Here is a 9,174-nt window from a genome sequence, read left to right on the forward strand (position 1 = left end):
TCGTGATTCTTTAGCTCCGCCCACCAGTGGCGGCTCCAGACAATTTTGATTGGGGGGGCAATGGGGGGGTCCTGGTCTTTTCAAGGGGGGTCTCATGAAAACCAACAAAAAATACAGTGGACATGGCTAATAACTGCATATTTCTGCTACTAAACAACAAAAACACCTTTGCAATGTATCAAATGACAGGCTACATTTGTTATTCATATCCTTCACACTGCACTTTCATGTCAGGTATATTATGCATTTTTATTGACATTGATATTTTTACATTTATTTCCAGATAGATATTATTGAGTTTACAGGCTAAAGTGGTCTTGCTGTTGTAAACACTGTTGCTTTTGTAGAAAAAATATTTGCATCACATTTAAAATATAATTATATTTTAATTCATTTCTGAATTGTTTTTATTTTTATAATGATAATTCAGAGAATGAGAAAATCTGAATAAACCTTACCAGTGTTGTGATAATTATTTTTACGTGTTAAAAATAAATAAGTACTGTAATATAATAAAAGTTTATTCAAATAACATAAAAAAGACCAGACCCCTCGATGCCTGTGAAACTTTTCTCCCTCAAACAGCACGCTAGTGTTACTTCTACACTACAGGCTACACACAGCAATATAAACAACGTATCTGCATGTTCTCACATCACATCGTTCTTGTAAAATAATAATAAGTAAATAAACACCAAAATCACTTCGCTGAGAATGAAACACCACTTACCAGCTGCCACGATGTTGAAAATATCCTCTAGCAATTAAAAAATGCGCGTGCAGCATGAGGAATCTTCCCGGTTGGATGAGGTCGTAGTCAGGTGAACTGTCATCATGTTGGTCATTTTATTTACGGCTAAATTATTATTAATAAATTGTACTAATATTATGATTGGGCGTGGGCAGGCATTCACAAAAGTTTATGTTATTACAAAAAAAAATTGAGGAAATTTTGCTTTGACAAAAGGGCACTTAAGGGGCAAAGGAGCAGTGTGCTCAAGTGAACCGGTTCTTTCGGACAATTCGATCAAATAAACCAGCTGAAAAAAAAAAAAATGGTTCACCGGTTCTTTTGCGCTCGATGTAATGCCGTCATTGGCGATGATTGCCCTTCATTCAAGCCTTTGGTTTACCCGCGCTTATAACATTAGCAAAGAATCAGTTCAGAATCAATCACCAAAAGAATCAGTTCGGTTCAGATGCGCTCTGTGTCAGTCTGCTTCACGCTGAATCACGCATGCGCAGTTATCAGCTCATCGGTTCTCGAATCGGACGCGTCCGACAGAAACGGTTCTCGGTTCAGTGTATGAATAAATGTCGAAATATTTTTTATTATTGTTCTGCGTAGTTTGAAGAGAAACATTTTTGGATCTTTATCCCGAATATATATATTTTTTAATCAGGAAGAGGCTGGGGGGTCAAATGGGGGGTCAAGGCATTTTTTGGCAGGGTCTTGAGACCCCCCAAGACCCCCCCTGGCGCCGCCGGTGCCGCCCACACGTCACGCTTCCAGCCGGTCGTGTTTTTCCGGGAACAATCAGTACAGACTATCTTTCTCTTATGAATATAATAAAACTAAAGAATTTTTGGAGTTATGAAGGATGCAGTACTACTCTATAGGTACTCAAGATTAACAGGATATTAGGGGTGCTCCGATCACGATCGGCCGATCGTTATGCGCATCTCGTCATTAAAGCCGGTTTTCTAATCAGCGGTTAATTCCATCAGGTGTGTGATTTCACATAGAGTAGCTGTTACTACAAAGAAGCCGTTGTTTATAGAGAAGATGCGCAAATCACGTTAATTTTCAGCGTTTATTGGCGCATCTTCTCAGTTAACAAACGGCTCTGTGTGTCTGTGTCATCATCATCAGAATATTTAGTATCATCAGCCTCCTCATCGTCATCGTCAACAAGCTCAGGTCTGAACTCAAACACTTCCCTTCCACTGACCTGGAGGACATGAAAGCATGAGAGAAGTGTCATTTAACACAACAAAAGACAGCATGAAAGAGTCTTGACCAGGACACAGTAAAACAACAGCAACCAGAGGATAAAAGAGCACAAGCTTTACTGCCACCCTCTGGTCAAAGCACAGCATCACCGTCAGAAGTGAATACAGAGGTGAAACTGGATGAATATCAGTGTCATGATTTTCACTCACCCCAATTGCTCTGTCATTTTTGAAGACGGCTTTCTTTCTGTCCATGTCCTGCTCTAGACAATTTCTCTCGCCTTTTTTCCTTTTCTTCAAGGCCAAGAATTTTTCCAGAGTACTTGGAGTAATTTTCTATCAAATCCTTCAGTGAGATATTGTAATTCTTCTCCTCCTTCTTTAGGACAAAGCCCACAGGAATAAAATATGTCAGTATTTGCTGGTTACAGTAGCATTAAGAAAATACTTATTTGCTGATTTAATTTTAAGATGAATGAAAAATAGCCAAATTACATGAATTATACAGTGGGGCTCGAAGGTTTGGGCACCCCTTGCAGAATCTGTGAAAATATGAGTAATTTTCAAAAAATAAGAGAGATCATACTAAATGCATGTTATATTATATTTAGTACTGTCCTGAGTAAGATATTGTACATAAAAGATATTAACATTTAGTCCACAAGACAAAAAAATTGCTGAAATTATTAAAATAACCCCATTCAAAAGTTTGGGAACCCTTGGTTCTTAGTACTGTGTTCTGTTACCTGATGATCCTCGACTGTCTTTCTGTTTTGTGATGGTTGTACATGAGTCCCTTGTTTGTTCTGAACAGTTAAACTGAGCAAAATTTCACTGATGCTCCAGAAGGAAACAAGATGCATTAAAAGCTGGGGGGTGAAAACTTTTGAACATGATGAAGATGGCCAAATTTGTCTTATTTTGATGAAATATATTTTTTTTCCATTTATTTCTGCCCTTCGTAAGCAACAGAAAATACTTGTATGTTTCCCGGTATACAAATTAATTACAATTTACCTTGATCTTCAAATTCCAAAAGTTTTCACCCCCCAGCTCTTAATGCAGCTTGTTTCCTTCTAGAGCATCAGTGAATGTTTGAATCTTTTTAAATAGTTGTGTTCGAGTCCCTCAAATGTCCTCAGTGTGATAAGGTGTATCTCAGAATCATACAGTCACTGCTGGAATGGGTTCAAATATGCAAAGATGCTGGAAAACTGAAGAATCTGCAGGACCTTAAAGATTTTTCTGAAGAACGCTGCTCAGTTTAACTGTTCAGAACAAACAAGGGACTCATGCACAACCATCACAAAACAGAAAGACAGTCGTGGATCATCAGGTAACAGAACACAGTATTAAGAACCAAGGGTTCCCAAACTTTTGAATAGGGTTATTTTAATAATTTCAGCAATTTTTTTGTCTTGTGGACTAAATGTTAATATCTTTTATGTACAATATCTTACTCAGGACAGTAATAAATAAAATATAACATGCATTTAGTATGATCTCTCTTATTTTTTGAAAATCACTCATATTTTCACAGATTCTGTAAGGGGTGCCCAAACTTTCGAGCCCCACTGTATATATATATGTTTGTGTGTGTGTGTGTGTGTGTTTATAAATGAACTGTAATTGAATATGATAATGGTAATAGAGCAGCATATAGTAAGTGTAAAAGACCTCAAGCCGCTCTAATTGACTTACTGCTTGTAAGTGTTGTTTACATTTAAATGAGCCTCAACATTCTATGTCAGTCACAGCAGCTTTAGTTGATATTTAAAATTGAGTTTATTTTTGAAATCAACACAACTGTCCCTGAAGCCTTGAAGCCTGATCACACGCTACAAGCCTTCAACTCTACAGTTTGGTGAGTTTCATCAATTCTTCAAGTCTGTAAAGTGTTTCTCTAGGCATCTTCATGGAGCAGCGTCGCCCCAGAAGAAGCAGGGCTCTTCCCACACACCTGAGGGGATTCTCGGTGGAGGGCGTCTCCTCCATTCAAGAGGCCTGTGAGCTTTCACAACAGACAGCTGTTATCAGGTTAGATCACACATACAGCTGCATCTCTGCCAAAGCTCACAGACCCAACAGGTTAGAAGAGCGCTATCTGAAGAACGCTGCTGTCCTTCCTGACATCCGTCCAGCTGCCTCAGTCTCTTCAGTGGACGTTTCTCAGCAGGAAGAGCCCATCTCCATCCACGGCTGCAGCGTACAGAGCTACCAGGACATTTACCGCTCTGTGGAGCCCATGATGGAGACACGCTGTGGTCGACGGCGCCGCTACAGCCTTGACCTGGGGCTGAAGATCAAGCAGCGTCTGTGGGAGACACTCAACTGCCCTTCACTGCTGGAGACAGAGCAGCCAGATGGACGTGTCCTCGTCACTGAGAGCTTCACCACCAGCAGACGCTTCGCTCCACGAATCCACGTGGACATCAGTGAAGAGCCTCTGCCCGAGGAACCCCGAAGAAAGAAGCCCAGACACTGAGTCATCACAGCGTCACATGGAGCGTCACACAGCCGGACCGGCGTATGTAAATACTGTACATAGTCATAGAGTAAGTTTTAAACACATCTCTGCGTGTTTGTTCAGATGTTTTGGTGACTGTCATTGAGTTGATTTGTGGTCCTCTGTTGTTCTAATAGGCTTTTAGTGCTTTGCTATGTGGTTGTCGGGGATGTTTTTGGTGATTTGTGTTTCCCAAGGTTTTCTGAACGGTTGTTTGTGTTGCGTTGTTGTTGCTGGACTCCTCGGTTTGGTTTTTCATGCGTCACTAATGTGGTTGTTAGGATGTTTTGAGTTGCTGGTTGACATGCGGTTGTCTTAAACGGTTGAGTAGGGTAGGTTAGGGTCCCTCACATGGTTTGCAGCTTGACGTGCTGTGAGGGCTTGTGTGCATCAGTGATGCTGAGAGCTACACCACTGGTACTTCACAACTACTGGAAGGATCACCCATAGTGGACAGGTCTCAGCTGAGATGCCAGACGAAGACAAACCACCGGATTCTGGACAGCAGCAGATTGACCTGATGTTCCTGGCAGAAGATCACAGAACAACATCAGAATTACCTGCACGAATCTTCATGCAACACAAAAGAAAATTGTTACATGGCACATGGTAACATAAATAATAGATTAGAGCAGTTAAACTAAATGTGTTATAGAATTAAATATATATATATATATATATATATATATATGTATATTTATGTATGTAAATCACAGCATGAAAAATATCTAAACAACATCAGAAGGTCAAAACTAACCCTGTGTTGTGGGTTTCCAGAGCATGGAGTGAAAAAATAATCAAAATATAAATTTCACTCAAGTTGTCTTTTTTATGTTTCATTTCTAAAGTCTGATTATTTTTTATCTTTGATTAATAATTTGTATGCATCAAGACCAAAGGCAAGATATTATTGTGTTTGCCCTTAAAGGGATCGTTCACCCAACACAAAAGGAGATGTCTTTAAAAATGTGTGTGTTGGGAGGGTGGGTGTTTCCTCCATAGTGGACTAATTTGTGGTTTAATTTGTTTTTGACCACTGACTGTCACTGTAACGAAAAAATAACTCAAATATCTTCTTTGTGTTGTGCAGAAGAAAGTGTGTCATACAGGTTTGGAATGACATGGCGGTGAGTAAATGATGCTAGAGTTGTAATTTTGAAGTATCCCCTTCTGTGAGCTTGATTTTCTGAAGGCCAGTTTTACAAGTGATCTGCTTTCAACTCAAAAACTGGCACACTCAGTTTTAAACACAATATCAACCTGCACCCTTTTCAGGGTAAAGACTTACCAATTATGAATATACACTGTCAAATGAAACATTTTACAATAAGGTCCTATTAGTTAACATTGGTGAATGCATTGACTAACCATAAGCAACACATTTGTTGCAGTATGTATTATTTTTGTTGATGTAAGTTAATAATTAAAGTTTATGATAGCTCAGATCCATTAAAATATATTCACTTTAACAGCTCTTGAATGAAACCTTGAAATTAAATATTTATCATCAGAATTTAATTACATACCTGTTGTCAACTCACCTAATGTAACCTTACTGATGTTACGGACTAACACCCGTGAGCAGCCATCTATGAGAGACAGAGAAAGACACTTTTAGACATGACTAGACTGTTTATATAGCGTTTAAAGGTTTGAGGTCAATAGGATTTTTTTATGTTTCTGACCGAGGTCTCTTATGCTTACGAAGAGATTTATTTGATCAAAAATAAAATTTTCAGCAGCCATTGCTCCAGTACTGTTGTGCTGCTATCTATTACTGACCTCAAACTTTTAAATAGTACTATTTATGGACTTAGATTAAAATTGACCATTAATTGATTGAATTAATGAACACACATGCTGATATTCCAATCATTATGGGAACATTCCATAGGCTTATTTATTTATTTATTTTTTAACTGTACAAACTGTCCCCTTGCCCATGCATTTTTAGATTTTCAAAACACTTAATTTACTAGTATTAGCATGCTGGTAGGTATATTTGGTCCCCATAACGTTTGAATACCAGTGTACACACACACACACGTTTACAAAAAATGAAATTTACTATACAGCCTGTAGGCCGGTCATCATGAGATAAATCTTAATCCGGTTGCAGGCTTGCCTTCCAGTGGCTTTGTTCCAGCATGTTACTCTGTTCATACTTGCATTTGCTTAATTTATAAAAGATTTTGGAAACATTATTCATTGTTGATGTTATTATCGGTTACATAGTTGCTGGATAGGCAAATTTAAAGTAGCTCATAGAAACCAACAGACACACTTATGAATTTTATTTCATAAACTACCTGAACCTGAATGCGTGTAATTATATTGGATCCACACATTGTCTTAAAGTGAACGTGCCTAATTACTAGCTGCTGTCGGTATCCTAGCTGTTAATCCAAGCAACAACAAAAAAAAAAAAAAAAAAAAAACCAAAAATGGAAAATTCACACTGCTCTTGACTGAACAACTTCTGTAGTTATAACAATAATTAATATTTAAATGTGTACATATATTTTACATTTGTTCAGTCCAGTGTTAATTTTGACAGCAAATTCGTATTTAGTCTTAGTCATTTGAATAACACACCATTTAGTTTTAGTCACATTTTAGTCATCTGAAATGTTTTAGTCTTAGTCTAGTTTTAGTCGACTATATATCATAAGAGTTTTAGTATTAGTCTAGTTTTTTTTTTTAGTAGAACAAAGTCAACTTAGTTGACTTGACTAAATGTTTCCATCAGTCTGTTATGGAATGGTATTTATAAAACTAGATAGTAAAGTTTGTTTTCAAACTTTAAGTTGGCTTGAAAAAGCCTGGCCAGAAAGTTAGAAAAATGTAGAAAGTTTGAAAAGCTTAAAAAGTTTTAAAAATGCAAAAGTTTGAAAAGTTAAGAAGTTTAAAAAAGAAAGTGATTAACATATTACTACCATTATAAACAAGTGACTACCATGTCGTTAGCATGATAAGCAAAGTTGTTAACATGTTTCTAGCATGTTGAGAGCATGATTTTAGCATGATTAGCATTTTGCTAGCATGTTTCTAGCATGTGACTAGCATGTTTCTAGCATGATTAGCATGTTGCTAGCATGTCGCTAACATTTTGCTAGCATGATTAGCATGTTGCTACCATGTTTGTAGCATGATTAGCATGTTGCTAACATGTTTCTAGCATGATTAGCATGTGGCTAGCATGTTGTTAACATGTTTCGAGCATGATTAGCATGTTGCTAGTATGTCGCTAACATTTTGCTAGCATGATTAGCATGTTGCTAGCATGTTTGTAGCATGATTAGCATGTTGTTAACATTTTAGTAGCATGATTAGCATGTGGCTAGCATGTCTCTAGCATGATTTTCATGTTACTAGCATTTTTTAACATGATTAGCAAGTGACTAGCATGTCGTTAGCATGTTTGTAGCATGATTAGCATTTTGCTAGAATTTTGCTAGCATGATTAGCATGTTGCTAGCATTCCACTAGCATGTTTGTAGAATGATTAGCATGTTGTTAACATTTCACTAGCATTTTGTTAGCATGATTAGCATGTTGCTAATATGTTTGTAGCATGATTAGCATGTTGCTAGCATGTCGCTAGCATGTTTGTAGCATTATTAGCATTTTGCTAACATGTTTCTAGTATGATTAGCATGTTGCTAGCATTTTTGTAGCATGATTAGCATTTTGTTAGCATGTAACTAACATTTTGCTAGCATGATTAGCATGTTGCTAGCATGTTTCTAGCATGATTAGCATGTTGCTAGCATGTTTCTAGCATGATTAGCATGTAGCTAGCATGTCTCTAGCATGTTGTTAGCATGTTTCTAGCATGATTAGCATGTTGCTAACATTGTGTTAGCATGATTAGCATGTTGCTAGCATGTTTGTAGCATGATTAGCATGTTGTTAACATGTTTCTAGCATGATTAGCATGTGGCTAGCATGTCTCTAGCATGTTGTTAGCATGTTTCTAGCATGATTAGCATGTTGCTAGCATGTCGCTAACATTTTGCTAGCATGATTAGCATGTTGCTAACATGTTTCTAGCATGATTAGCATGTGGCTAGCATGTCTCTAGCATGTTGTTAGCATGTTTCTAGCACTATTAGCATGTTGCTAGCATGTCGCTAACATTTTGCTAGCATGATTAGCATGTTGCTAGCATGTTTGTAGCATGATTAGCATGTTGTTAACATTTTAGTAGCATGATTAGCATGTGGCTAGCATGTCTCTAGCATGATTTTCATGTTGCTAGCATTTTATTAACATGATTAGCAAGTGACTAGCATGTCGTTAGCATGTTTGTAGCATGATTAGCATGTTGCTAGTATGTCGCTAGCATGTTTTTAGAATGATTAGTATACAACTAGCATGTTGCTAGCATGATTAAAATGTGACTAGCATGTGGCTAGCATGGCTAGCAAGTGACTAACATGTTTCTATGCTAATCCAGGTAAAACCAGTTGATTCAGTTAGAAACCAGCTAAGACCAGCGTGACAGTGGCCAAAACTACTTTAAAACCATGTTAAAAGCATGTTTTTGACATGATTATCAAGTTACTAACATGTTGTTAACATGTTTCTATGATAATCGAGCTAAAACCAGTTGATTCAGTTAGAAACCAGCTAAGACCAGCTTGACAGTGGCCAAAACCACTTTAAACCATGTTAGAAGTATGTTTCTAGTCTGATTAGCAAGTTACTAGCAT

The 9,174-nt window shown here is 37.5% G+C and overlaps 1 long non-coding RNA gene across 1 annotated transcript; it reads right to left on the reverse strand.

Annotated features, from left to right (window-relative positions):
• Nucleotides 1-1,703: 1,703 nt before the first annotated feature.
• LOC113053590 (uncharacterized) lies at nucleotides 1,704-6,492 on the reverse strand. Its single transcript, XR_003277251.1, has 3 exons — nucleotides 6,001-6,492; nucleotides 4,811-4,985; nucleotides 1,704-1,952 (listed from the first exon to the last, which is right to left on the reverse strand). It is a non-coding gene; the product is annotated as an uncharacterized LOC113053590 (long non-coding RNA).
• Nucleotides 6,493-9,174: the final 2,682 nt, after the last annotated feature.

This window comes from Carassius auratus, chromosome 34, assembly GCF_003368295.1.
Source record: "Carassius auratus strain Wakin chromosome 34, ASM336829v1, whole genome shotgun sequence".
Classification (NCBI taxonomy): domain Eukaryota; kingdom Metazoa; phylum Chordata; class Actinopteri; order Cypriniformes; family Cyprinidae; genus Carassius; species Carassius auratus.